The sequence below is a fragment of the Ovis aries genome, chromosome 24 (assembly GCF_016772045.2).
Source record: "Ovis aries strain OAR_USU_Benz2616 breed Rambouillet chromosome 24, ARS-UI_Ramb_v3.0, whole genome shotgun sequence".
NCBI lineage: Eukaryota > Metazoa > Chordata > Mammalia > Artiodactyla > Bovidae > Ovis > Ovis aries.
Genome location: NC_056077.1, coordinates 11766940 through 11780872, shown reverse-complemented (window position 1 = coordinate 11780872; position 13933 = coordinate 11766940). Strand labels below are relative to the sequence as shown.

Below are 13933 nucleotides of genomic sequence, written 5' to 3'. Positions count from 1 at the left end.
GGATGCTGTTTTTATGAAAAAAAATGAAACCTCAAAATGCACGTGCACATAAATATGCTTCTAATGCAGAGACCAGAAGGACGGGGGCATGCGTGCATGCTCTCAGTGGTGTCCAACTCTGTGACCCCATGGACTGTAGCCCACCAGGCTCCTCCGTCCATGCGATTCTCCAGGCAAGAATACTGGAGTGGGTTGCCATGCCCTCCTCCAGGGGATCTTCCCAAACCAGGGGTCAAACCTGTGTCTCCTGCATTGGCAGGCGGATTCTTTACCACTGAGGAACCAGGGAAGCCCTGAAGGACGGTGGTGAAGGGCCGTATTTGTGCTTGTTCTGTATATTCACGTTATTTAAACCCTTTCAATTAAAACATATCACTCATTTAGTGCTCGCTTCGGCAGCACATATACTAAAATTGGAACGATACAGAGAATATTAGCATGGCCCCTGCGCAAGGATGACACGCAAATTCGTGAAGCGTTCCATATTTTTGCAAATAGAACTACCTTATGACCCAGCAATCCCACTGCTGGGCATACACACCGAGGAAACCAGAATTGAAAGAGACACATGTACCCCAATGTTCATCGCAGCACTGTTTATAATAGCCAGGACATGGAAGCAACCTAGATGTCCATCAGCAGATGAATGGATAAGAAAGCTGTGGTACACATACACAATGGAGTATTACTCAGCCGTTAAAAAGAATTCATTTGAATCAGTTCTGATGAGATGGATGAAACTGGAGCCGATTATACAGAGTGAAGTAAGCCAGAAAGAAAAACACCAATACAGTATACTAACACATATATATGGAATTTAGGAAGATGGCAATGACGACCCTGTATGCAAGACAGGGAAAGAGACACAGATGTGTATAACGGATCTTTGGACTCAGAGGGAGAGGGAGAGGGTGGGATGATTTGGGAGAATGGCATTCTAACATGTATACTATGATGTAAGAATTGAATCGCCAGTCTATGTCTGACGCAGGGTGCAGCATGCTTGGGGCTGGTGCATGGGGATGACCCAGAGAGATGTTGTGGGGAGGGAGGTGGGAGGGGGGTTCATGTTTGGGAACGCATGTAAGAATTAAAGATATTAAAATTTAAAAAATAAAAAAACTAAAAAAAATAAAAAATAAAAAAAAATAAAAATAAAACATATCACTCATTTAATGAAAAACACAATTAAAAAACACAACAGTCCACGAAAAAGCCCTGAGCTGCTGCCTGGAGACCCCCAGCTTCACCAGGGTCCACTCTCCCACCCGGGGATGGCGTGCACACCAGCTGAGACAGGCTGAGACCCCCCAGAGCTGAGGGAAACCGGGGCAGCCTCAACTAGCAGGAGCGTGTCAAAATGAGATTTTAGCGACCAGATCTGCCGGCAACCTGATCAATTTCTCACCCCCAGCAAGCTCCGGGAAGACCGGACCATCTCCTCTGCCTGCCCTGTCACTCAGTTCCCAGCCCTGGCGCATTTCCATCCATGTTTGCCCCACTCTCGACTTTGCCCTCCTGCACAGCCTGAGTGACGACCTCCAGGCAACAGCGGTCTCGTAGAGTCCCCGTCCTCCGGCACTGCCCCTAGGAAGAACTGCACTCAGGCACTGACTAAGGATTCAGAAACTCCCAGAAGGATCGCAGAGCTGGGAGCCAGGTGTCCATGGCACCCCAGCCTGCACCCCTAGTCCCAGCCTGCGTGACGTGGTGGTTCTGATGAGAGACGGCTAATGGCGTCAGAATGGTCACCTCTAACTAGGTTTAGACAACTTCTTAAGACAGAAGGCTGATCGTAGCTCACTCCCCTGATTTAGCCCTTCAAAGGCTGTCCACTGCACTCTGAATAAACCCCACGCTCCCCACAGCCTGCTGCCAAGGCTACTGTGCTTAGCACCTAGTTGTGTCTGCTCTTTGCAACCCTATGGACGGTAGCCCACCAGGTTCCTCTGTCCATGGGATTCTCCAGGCAAGACGACTGCAGTGGGTTGCCATGCCCTCCTCCAGGAGTTCTTCCCCACCTAGGGATCAAACCCACATCTCCTATCGCTCCTGCTTGGCAGGCAGGTTCTTACCACTAGCACCACCTGGGAAGCCCCATACTCTGTTCTCTGTCCTATATCCTGCTGCTAAGGCCACACCCCCTCCACCAGGGCCACATGGCAGGAGGCAGGGCCTCTGTATTATCCAGAAGTGTGCCGGGCCAGGGCTGAGAGCCGCAAACGTAAGGACCAGCTTAAGAGAGAAGAGGGACTTCCCCACTGGTCCAGCGGCTGAGACTCTGAATGCTCAGTGCAAGGGGCCCACGTTTGATCCCTGGTCAGGGAACGAGATCCCATATACGGCAACTAAGAGTTCACATGCTACAACCAAAGATCCTATATGCCCCAACTAAGACCCAAGTGCAGTCAAATAAATAAACACTTTTTAAAAGAGAGAACAATGCCCTTTTGTCTCTGAGGTCAAAGGCGGGTTTCTGATGGGTTGGCGAACTCGTGGGACACTGGAGAGTGTCAGAACTTCCTGGTAAAATGACTTGAACCATCCTTGGAAGAGGGCAGATGTGAGCACGGTGCATGGAGTTTTGCTGGTGGGAGAGATTCATGGAGGGTCCCCAGTGGTTTCTAATACTTTTCCAGTAGCTATGGACCCTGGTTTCATCATTCCAGGTCAGGCCTCATGACCGGAAGATGAAGAAGCTTTGCTTCCCCCACCAGGATGCACTCACTTAGGAGCACAGATCCTTCGTCCTGAGATGGAGAAACACTTAGGTCACTTTCCACTGTGCCCTAAGGCTTTCTACCTCTGTGAGTCAACTGGAGATTTATTTTTACTTCCATATAACTAGCAATCCTGAGTTTCTTTCAGTCTTCTTCCTAGAGTCTGTTATGAAAATGTCATTTGAATTGAGAGGTCCCTAGTGGCTCAGAGGTTAAAGCATCTGCCTGCAATGCGGGAGACCTGGGTTTGATCCCTGAGTTGGGAAGATCCCCTGGAGAAGGAAATGGCAACTCGCTCCAGTATTCTTGCCTAGAAAATCCCATGGACAGAGGAGCCTGGTGGGCTATACTCCACGGGGTAGCAAAGAGTCGGACACGACTGAGCAACTTCACTTCACTAAAAAAAAAAAAAAAAAAAAGTAGCTCTGTCTTCCTAAAAAAGTTAAAGAAAATAAGGCAAGAGATATTCCTTCCTCCACCTTCTTTATATTAACTCTTTAGCTTCAATGTACCTTTTAAATAAAATTATTTCATTTTTTGAACAAGGAACATAGAAAGTTTTGAATAAGGAACATAGAAAGTGGTGTAAAATGAAAAAGTATATATGCAGAGGAAACATGTAACAAGCACATCTCCCCACCCCCACCCTCCACGGTGACTTTTTTAATCTTTCCAGGGCTATCCATCACACAGAGCAGCAGCGGTCCCCAGCCTTTTTGGCACAAGGGACCAGTGTCACGGAAGACAACTCTTCCACGGACTGGGGGTGGGCTGGTTTGGAGATGGGTCAAGTTCATCACATTTGTTGTCACTTTATTTCTGCTATTATAGCATCTCAACCTCAGATCATCAGGCATTAGATTCCAGATTCCTGACATAAAGCACGTACACAGGTGTGTATATACATACACACTCACACAAAATATACGGATGTTTTCTTTGCTATTTCTAAAAGTGAAAAGGTAGGCACTGTGTTACATCTTGATTTTTCCTCTTAATGACATATCCTGGCGATTTTCTATGTCACTGTACATGGATGAGGGACTTCCCAGGTGGCGCAGGGATAAGGAATCCACCTGCCAATGCAGGAGACCTGGGTTCGATCCCTGGGTCGGGAAGATCCCCTGGAGAAGGAAATGGCAACCACTCCAGTATTCTTGCCTGGGAAATCCCATGGACAGAGGAGCCTGGGGTGCTACAGTCTGGGGGGTCACAAAGAGTCAGACACGACTGAGCACGCACGCACGCACGCACGCACGCACGCACGCACGCACGCACGCACGCACGCACGCACGCACGCACGCACGCACGCACGCACGCACGCACGCACGCACGCACGCACGCACAGATTAGCCCCAATCGGAGCCTGGCCAACTTCCTCTCCAATGGGGTTGAGAGTGAACATTTCAGGCTTCCCAGGCCCTCTGGTCTCTGTGGCAACTACTCAGCTTTGCCTATGAAGCATGCAAGCACCACAGACAGCATGTACACAAATGGGAGTGACTGTGTCCTAACAAATCTTTGTTTATAAAAACGGGCAGTGGGTGGGACTTGGCTCGTAGGCCATGGTTTACTGAGTTCTGCTCTAAACTCTCTGGTTGTCTGATCCCAGCTGGATCTCATCCATCAGTGGTTGCATGGCATCACGGAGGCAGGGCTGGCTGGGCCCAAACGCAGGGACCAGGAAAGGGCTTCCTCCTCTACTAGCACTTGACAGCAAACAGAAATGAGCCGTCTGCTTATCACCCGACACGTTTTGAGCGAAATGCTGGGACAGATTTTGCTTGGCTTCTCCAGTGGCCCCTGAATAGCATCCAGGACACCAAAATGCCAGGCGTGGGGACTGCTTTGAGCTGGTTTAGGCAGCTCTGTTTTCTCTTAGTTTTGGCCACACTGGGTCTCAGCTGTGTCATACGGATCTTTCCTTCTGGTACGTGGCCTCCCTCTGGTCATCCTGGGCTCGCTCAGTAGTTGTGGCCCTTGGGCTCGGTTGCTCCATGGCATGGGGGCATCTTAGTTCCCTGACCAGGGATTGAACCTACGTCCCCTGCATCGCAAGGTGGATTCTTAACCACTGGACCGCCAGGGAAGTTCTGTGCTGTCTTCTTTTCAGGGACATGTGCAGAAGTCTAGAGTGCTGAGGCTGGCTATGGAAGGCCTGGCGTAGAAGAGACCTAGGCTTAGGACTGGGTCCCAGGGCAAGGCCTGAACCCTGCTCCAACCCTTCCCAGAGGCACGGGAGAGTCCAGAATGACGCTAAAACACAGCATTGTGAGGGGGCCTCACTTGTAGACACTGAACAGACAGCAATACAAGGATGAGGATGAAATTGTTAAATAAAAGGTCAAAATTTGATCCCAGGATTTTCCATCTGCTGTGTCCTCAAGAAACCACATCACTGAACATAAACCCAGAGGCTACAATGAGCAGCTGGCTGTAAGCATGACAGTAAGTTCCAAGATGTTCCATGACCTGTCCCTATCCCCCGCCCCCGCCTCGATGCTTGGTCCACGTCAGAATCCCTGCCCAGATGTCCTGATGTGACCAGCTCTCCCTTCATCGGAGAACTCTGCCCTGACCCCTTGGCCTGTAGTTAGAATCACCTGTTCAGTTTTCTTTGCTGCCCTCAGCTGACCAAAAACACCAGGAGAGCGGGCACTCAGTGCTCATATTTTCTGAGGTTTCCCTGGTCACTTGGCCCACTGCACGTCCCTGGAAAACAACAGCTGCCTAGATGAACGCCAGCATCTGCAGAACGCACACCCAGGCCCCTGGCTGGAGACTCACGGAACGGAGAGCTGGATGGCATTAGGTCCACCCTCTGACCAGGGCCCCCACAGCTCCTGCTGGAGCGCAGGACTCACACGGACAGCCTGGGCAGAGCACGTCGGCCGGCCAAGTTCATGGGGCTTAAGAGGAAGTAGTCGTTGTTCAGTAGCTAAGTCACGCTGGACTCTTTGCGACCCCTTGGACTGCACCACACCAGGCTTCCCTGTCCTTCACTATCTCCCAGAGTTTTCTCAAACCCATGTCCATGGGTTGGTGATGCCATCCAACCATCTCGTCCTCTGTTGCTCCCTCTCCTCCTGCCCTCAATTTTCCCAGCATCAGGGTGTTTACCAATAAGTCAGCTCTTCATATCAGGTGAACAAAGTATTGGAACTCCAGCTTCAGCATCAGTCCTTCCGATGAATACTCAAGGAGAAGAGAGTGATTCAAGCCTACTTTATTGAGAGCCAATAGAAGGCGCCAGACAGAGGTGATTCCCAGAGGGCTTCACCTTCAAGGCACACAGCTCAGAGGATACACAAGCTGTCACCAACTGTCCCTGCGCCCCCATACAAGCCAGGCGGTGACAGTGCTGTCAGAGAAAAGTGCCTCACCTGCCACAGAGATGCAGCAGGAAGGGCCGGTCACAAAGAAGGCGACATCTGGACCGAGCCTCGGAAGGCAGGGGATTCAGAACGAGACCCGGCAAGGCAGAGAGCAGAATCGAGGGCAGAGGGGAAAGAGCGGTGCATTCGGGTCCCACAGCTGCTGTAACAAGCTGCCTAACACGCGCTCCCTTCCAACAACACGGATGTGTTTATTCTCTTAGAGCTCTGGGGGCCTTAAGTTCTAGACGTGTCTCACTGAGCTAAGACCAGGGTGCTCCTGCTGAGCTCCTCTGCCAAGTTTCTGATTAACTCTCTCTATCCAAACCTTTACTCCTCTTCTTTTCCTGAATCTGTTGTTGTTCAGTTGCTTAGTCGTGTCCAGCTCTTTGAGACCCCATGGACTGCAGCATGCCAAGCTTCCCTCATCCTTCACTATCTCACTCGGGAGTTAGCTCAAACTCATGTCCACTGAGGAGAATCAAAGAAAAGAGGGGACTGAAACCACATATAAAACCCTGTGTCCCTGTCCTTTGAAGTCAAAGGCTTTTGCTTTAGTCTCCCAAGCCTCCCTGAGTCTCTAAAGGCTCAGGAGTTAGTGATGGGGCTAGGTGGGGACTTCCTGGTGCTCCAGTGGCTGAAACTCCACATTCCCAGTGCAGGGTTCCCAGATTCGATCCCTGATCAGGGATCTAGATCCCACATGCAGCAATTAAGAGTTCAGATGCTACAACTCAAGAGCCCATGTACCATAACCAAGACCTGGTGCAGCCAAATATTTTTTTTAATGATTAGGAAATGTGAAGATGTGGAAACAAAGTACAGCTCCAGCCTGGGAGACTGCTAGCAATGTAGACTGCAAACCAGCCACACAGTCACCAAACTTCCAGTTCCCTGAAAAATACGAAGGCCTGACACATACTCCTAGGCTGTTGTTATAGGAAGCAGACGCCCCACCGGATGGAAACTGCTGACCACAAGCATGCAGTCCATTTTATGGATGAATCAGTGAAGGCTTAGGGGGACACCTTGTTCTGGTCCCAAACTTAGTATCTTGCGATGCTGCTGTTGTTGCTTACCTGACTCTTTTGCAATCACACAGACTGTATGTAGCCTACCAGTGGCCCCTCTCTCCATGGGATTCTCCAGGCAAGAACACTGGAGTGGGTTGCCATTTCCTTCTCCAGGGCATCTTCCCGACCCAGGGATCGAACCTGCATCTCCTGCGTTGGCAGGCAGATTCTTTACTGCTCAGCCACCAGGGAAGCCCCTGGAGATGCTTTGAGTGGACTAAAGGCAGTTTGGCCATTGATCTGTACTCTCCAGCTCTGGCCCAAGTCACCCCTGGGGCTGCCTGGCATGTCAGCCCCCACCGCGGTAAAGAGACTGGCTGTGCAGCCTCTGAAGCGCTTCCCAGCTTGGCCACATTTCACATCACAGTCTGATGCTGGGAGTGTTCAGCGGATCCGGTGTGAGTCCCTGGCTGAGGATCTTGGAAGCCTGCACCTGGACCTCCCTGGACTCCAGCTTCGTACCTTTCCTGTTTGCTTACCTTGCCCTGTATCCACTCACCAGGATGAATCAGAGCCAAGAGTGCGAGTCTGTGCTGGGTCTTTGAGTTTTCCGAGTGACTCACTGGAGCTGGGGGTGACCTTGGGACCCCTGACACCCACCCTCTCACTGCGCTTATCTTGAGTTCTGGTCAAGTGGGCACCAAGGCGCCTGGCTCACTGCTCTGTCCCTGGCACAAGGCGGGGCTCACTGCCCTCTGCACGAGGTGGCTCCCTGCCAGGACAGCCTGGCCTGAAGCCTAACCGTTGGGCTTGCAGGGCTGGCAGAGTCAGGGTTAGATCGTGGGTGTCTAGTTCCCAAGCGTGTCCTTGATTTCACCCAAACCTGTGTCAAATGGGGGCCCTCTGCACCCCCTTCCCCTCTCCTTTTGGGGGAGCCCAGCTTCCCAGAGGTGCTAGGAGTAGGAAAACCAAAGGCGAGAATTCCCTCCTTCAAGGGAGATGGGGCCTCAGCAGGCAGGGGAGCGTCCAGCTCGGGGACTGGCTTCAGGTGAGGAGGTCTCGCCTGGCATCCAGCCCCACGTGGCCTCGCTCCTCTGTGAGGAAGAAGGGCTCAGCCCTCCCCAAGAGGAAGGCACCCACTGCTGCATGTACCCACGTCTCAGACACCTGCAGGCGTGAGCTGGGCACAGTGTGAGGCGGGCCTCCACTAACGGGGGTGGGCACGTCGGTCCTTCAGGAGAGACCCCATGCTCACCCTGCGGGCCCTGCGCAGGGTGTGGGGTTCGGGAGTGGAGAGGAAACCTCTGCAGAGAAGGCTGCCCGCGCCCTGGGCTCCCGCTCCCTGCACCACTCGGCTGGAGGGGGGCCGGTGGGGGAGGAGGCTTTCGGCCCAGCGGGCCCAGCCCAAGGCCTCGAGGAAGCTCTGAAAAGACTCAGAGGGACCGAAGTTCTATAGAAACAAATTCTCCTTGAGCTCAACCTGGGCAGTGGACAGGCCTGCCAGCCCTCCTGTGGGAGCCTGCAGGAATTCCTTCGGAGCACTCACTAAAGAGGAGAAAACTAACGAACACTGAGCACCTACTGTTTGCCTAGCAACACGCCAGGCTCTTAGAGCACTGTGTTTAACTGAGCAGCTGAGCGGCTCTGAGGCGGACAGCCCGGGCTTACGTCCCTGCCCTCAGGAGACCCTCCGGGGCGGGTCCCCCGCCTTGCTGCTGTGCCGTCCTCTGTAGGCTGAGGCTGGTACCCGACGGCCCCAAAGCCAAGAGGGTCAACGAGTAAATACATGGAAGGTGTTGGGTGCAGGCTCTGGTGCAGGGAAGTTAAAATGAGTTGTTACCACAGCTGCGTCCCTCTGAGGGAGGGTTAGTAATAAGCTTGTCTTATAGCGGAGGACGGGGCTTCCCGGGGGCTCAGCGGTAAAGAATCCACCTGCGGGGTAGGAGCTACAGGAGACAGAGTTTCAATCCCTGGGTCGGGGAGATCCCCTGGAGGAGGGCATGGCCACCCACTCTAGTATTCTTGCTCCCATGAACAGAGGAGCCTGGCGGGTTACAGTCCATGGGGTCACAAAGAGTCGGGCATGACTGAAGCGACCTGGCACGCACGCACAGAGAACACGGAGGGTCAGAGAGGACCCGTGGTGAGAACTGAGAGACGGTTATCAGAGCAGCTGGCCCGTGCCAAGCCCACGGGAAGGGAGCTGTGGCAGCTGACGGCCGCTCTCCCCTGAAAAGGGGCAAACCAACGCGCAGCTCCCACGCTTTCTGCACTGGAGCCCCAACACAGGTGAACTTTCTCGGTCAGGCGAGAGAGGAGCGTTCTCTGTGTCAGGGCTTCTCTGCAGCCCGGATCCTGCTTTCAGCCGTGAGGCAACACAGCAGCCCTCAAGTCCTTCTGGGGGTGAGCCTCTGAGGGGGAGCCGTGGCAGGGAACAGGAAGGCCTGGACTCTGCAGCCAGCAGGGTCTGCTCTGGAATCTCAGGCCAGTCATTTAACCTATGGAGCCTCTGCTTGCTCACCTGTAAAATGGCAACAATGCTAACTAAGTGACAGGATTGAGGATGAGACTAGAGAAGGCATAGAAAGTGTCTCCCCCAGTCTCAGAGACAAGCTCCACAAATGACAGCTACCATTAATTATTATTGCCACTGTTGTTGTTTTACAAAAATCAGATCCCCAGTTTCGTTCCCAAACCCAGCCCGGTTCCACTAGGACCAGCTGTCCCGAGCATGGTCTTGACAAGCAGTTGATGCCACCCCTGGGCTGAGCCAGAGAGATGCTGGGCATCACCATGGTGACAGACTGGGATGGCACACACCAGGGCACTGGCGTCAGGGGCCCACAGCTGGACCCAAACAGATGAACATTCTGGGTTCTGACTCAAAATGCCTGGGATGGAAGCCACTTTCCCCAGGGAGCCTGCCAGACAGCTAAATCAGCCCGTACGTGGCTGCGCTTCTTCTGACTCAAGGAAGACACAGCAAATGCTTATCCACTGAAAACCCACTAAGGTGGGTGTTGGACAGGAAGGGACCTAGAGGCCCCACCACCATCACACTAGGGGGTTTAGTGAAACACGTCCATTTCAGAGGCGAGGGGCAGACACTCGAGAGGGGACGTGAGGCATCGAGGGTGGTGGTTGCTGTTCAGTCACTAAGCCATGTCTGACTCTATGGCCCCATGGACTGCAGGAGGCCAGGCTTCCCTGTCCTTCACCATCTCCTGGCGTTTGCTCAGATTCATGTCCATTGAGTCGGTGACGCCATCCAACCATCTCATCCTCTGTCTCCCTCTTCTCCTCCTGCCCTCAATCTTTCCCAGCATCAGGGTCTTTTCCAATGAGTTGGCTCCTCGCATCAAGTGTTGTATTCCAGTTATGTAAAGACAAGTCCAGCCCTTCCTCTGCCCAGTGGGCCTTCTTTCTGCCCCTGCCTGGGCTCCTCGCCTGATATCAGACCGCCGGTTCAAGAAGGGACCTTACTAGCTCGGAAGCTGACGAGGCAGAATGTGGCTCCGGGAGAGGGGACCTGTGCTGACAGCACTGCTTCTGTCACAAGTCAAGGGTTCCATTCGGAGGAGAATGATGATGATGGACAAATGCCCAGACGAAACTACCATTTCAAAAGACACACGCATCCCTATGTTCACAGCAACACTATTCACAATTGCTAGGACACGGAAGCAACCTAAATGTCCATCGACAAGACAGGTAACTAGATGAGGAAGATGTGTGTGTGTGTGTGTGTATGTGTGTGTGTGTGTGTGTGTAGACAGGTGACTAGATGAGGAAGGTGTGTAGGTGTGTGTGTGTGTGTGTGTGTGTAGACAGGTGACTAGATGAGGAAGATGTGTGTGTGTGTGTGTGTGTGTGTGTGTGTGTGTGTGTGTGTGTGTGTCTCTGTGTGTGTCTGTGTGTATGTGTGCCTGTGTGTGTGTGTCTGTGTGTGTGACTAGATGAGGAAGATGTGGGGTGTGTGTGTGTGTGTGTGTGTGTGTGTAGTGGAATACTACTCACCCATAAAAAGAAAACAGTGACCTCTGCAGCAACACGGATGCAACCAGAGATTATCAGACCAAGTGAAGGGAGTCAGAAAGACAGACACCACATGGTGTCACTAACATATGGAATCTATGACAGAGAAACAGTCCTGCGGACACAGAGAACAGGCTGGTTGGTGGCTGCTGAGGGGGAGGTGAGGTGGGGGAGGGATGGAGTGGGATTGGCAGACGTAAGCTTCTATATATAGGATGGATAATGACAAGGTCCTACTGCATAGCACAGGGAATGTAGTCGATATCCTATGATAAACCATGATGGAAAAGGGTATTTTTAAAAAAGAATATTGTGTGTGTATAACTACAGAATCACTGCTGTACAGCTGTAATTAACACAGCACTATAACTCAACTACACCTCAATGAAAAAGAAAAAAAAAAAGATGAGGCAGACTCCAGGCTGAGGCAGAGCACTTGACAGAGAAGACGAGGTGTGCGGTTTTGTGGGAACAGCCCCGCCCGGCCTGGCTGAGGGCTTTGCTGACCTTGTCCCAACCCCCCAACTTCCCTCTAAAGGCTCTGTGCAACATCTAAAGCTACTGGTTACTTTCAGCGGTCAAAGACTGGGCACCGGAATGGTGAAACGGGGAACAGCAGCTCTGGGGTGTGGACCAGGAGGATCAGGAAATTCATACAGAAACGGATGTTAGTGTTCTGTTGCAGACGAGGCTCTCGGAGGGCCGCTGCCAGGGAGCCCACACACAGCTGGCAAGTGTGTGACTGCAGGTCAGGCTGGGTCTTCCCAGCCTCCTGGACAAAGGTCAGAGGAGGCTCCCGTGGAAAGAGCCTGCCCTCGGGCTCATCCTCCTCTGGTCTCCAGGTGGAGCCTTCTCAGAACTCCCAGGCTCCTCCATCTTCCTGGCTGGTCCCTTTCAGTTACCAGCCTCTACCAGCTGGGTGGGCGGGGCTCCATCCTGCCTCCCGCAACAAGGCCGGTGGCATTTTGCGCCCCATGTGTGATGACGCCTAAGATTCCAACCCCCGCCCGGCCCTCCATCCTAGGCTCCAGGCTCCGAGACTCAGCGCCCATCTCCACCCGGATGTTTGACGGGCGTGGCAAACATACCACGTCCAAGGCCACCTCTTGATTCCCCCTCCGCCCTTGGCCACTTTCACTTCGTACACGTCAACTCTCTTCCGCTGGCTCCTCACCCCAGCCACCCTGGGGCCGGCCTGACTCCTCTCTTTCCCTCCTGTCCACACTGACCCACTGGCAAATCCCGTCTGCTCTATTTTCGGGATACGTCCAGAATCCGACTGCTGCTCACAGCACGGCCCCACCCAGCCATTATCTCCTCTCGCCTCGGTGACCCCATCATTGCCCGGCCCGATGGCTTCCTTTTCGGCCCCGTCGTTATTCACAGCAGCCCCAGATGGCTCCCACTGCATCCCAAGTACACAGCCAGAGTCCTCCTCTGAGCATCCTCCTTGCCCCCTGACCTCACCTCGGGGGCTCTCCCCCTCGTTCACACTGCTCCCCCTACACTGGCTTCCCTGGCGCTCTTCTAGCAGGTGCTGCTGCCCCAGGGCCTTTGCACTTGCTGTTTCTGCCTCCTGACTCAGTCCCCCAGGTTCCCATGCTGTCAAACTATCTCTGTGGCCTTCTCAAACCACACACAACCCCAGCAAGCCCCTTCCCCTACACATCCTCTGGGTGGCTCTTTCCTGTTTTATTTTTCTCCAGAGTAATGACCATCTGACATATATATGTTTGTCTTAGCTTTCCTGCCAGAAGCAACCATCTTCTAATTTCACGGCTGCAGTCACCATCCTCAGTGATTTTAGAGCCCAGGAGGAGGAAATCTGCCCCTGCTTACACCTTTTCCCCTCCTATTTGCCATGAAGATGACTGCTTCTTGGAAGGAAAGCTATGACAAACCTAGACAGTGTGTTAGAAAGCAAAGACTTCACTTTGTTGACAAAGGTCCATATAGTCAAGGCTATGGTCTTTCCAGTAGTCATGTATGGATGTGAGAGATGGACTATAAAGAAAGCAGAGCGCTGAAGAATTGATGTTTTTGAACTGCGGGGCTGGAGAAGACTCTTGAGAGTCCCTTGGACAGCAAGGAGATCAAACCAGTTAATCTTAGAGGAAATCAACCCTGAATATTCATTGGAAGGACTGATGCTGAAGCTGAAGCTCTAATAATTTGGCCACCTGATGTGAAGAGCTGACTCACTGGAAAAGACCCTGATGCTGGGAAAGACTGAAGGCAGAAGGAGAAGGGGATGACGGAGGATGACACGATTGGATGGCATCATCGATTCAATGGACATGAACTCGGGCACACTCCGCAAGATGGTAAAGGATAGGGAAGCCTGGTGTGCTGCAGTCCATGGGGTCGCGAAGCGCTGGACATGGCTTGACGACTGAACGACGACACACATACATGTTCATTCGCGGTCCAAAGGGCAGTGGCTTTGTTTTGTTCACTGTTGAACCATCTGAGTCTGAAAAGGTGCACGCAGTAGGTTCACAGTAAGAATTTGCTGGGTGGGATGGATGAAACCGACAGATACACGGAGGACTCTTCCTTCCCATTCTCGCTGCTCCAGGCCCACCATGAATTCAGGGCCCGCCCTGGCCCAGCTGAGGCTGAGGCAGCCGAGCTTCTTCCTGGAACTCTGACAGATCCTGGGGAGAACTGAGTGTACCTTTTAGTGTTTAGACTAATTTTAATCTCTTTATTTGCACCTATTTTGAAAGCAATCCTAATCGCTTATATTTAAAATCTCCTGTAATAAACGTACCTGCGTAGAAGGTAGCTG

At 52.6% G+C, this 13933-nt stretch overlaps 1 protein-coding gene and 1 non-coding gene across 4 annotated transcripts in view; one reads left to right on the top strand and one right to left on the bottom strand.

Annotated features, from left to right (window-relative positions):
- SNX29 (sorting nexin 29) overlaps window positions 1-13933 on the bottom strand; it is a 605150-nt gene that overhangs the window by 24880 nt on the left and 566337 nt on the right. The gene's annotated exons all lie outside the window — the stretch shown is intronic.
- On the top strand, window positions 384-490 carry LOC114110685 (U6 spliceosomal RNA). Its single transcript, XR_003586928.2, has one exon. It is a non-coding gene; the product is annotated as a U6 spliceosomal RNA (small nuclear RNA).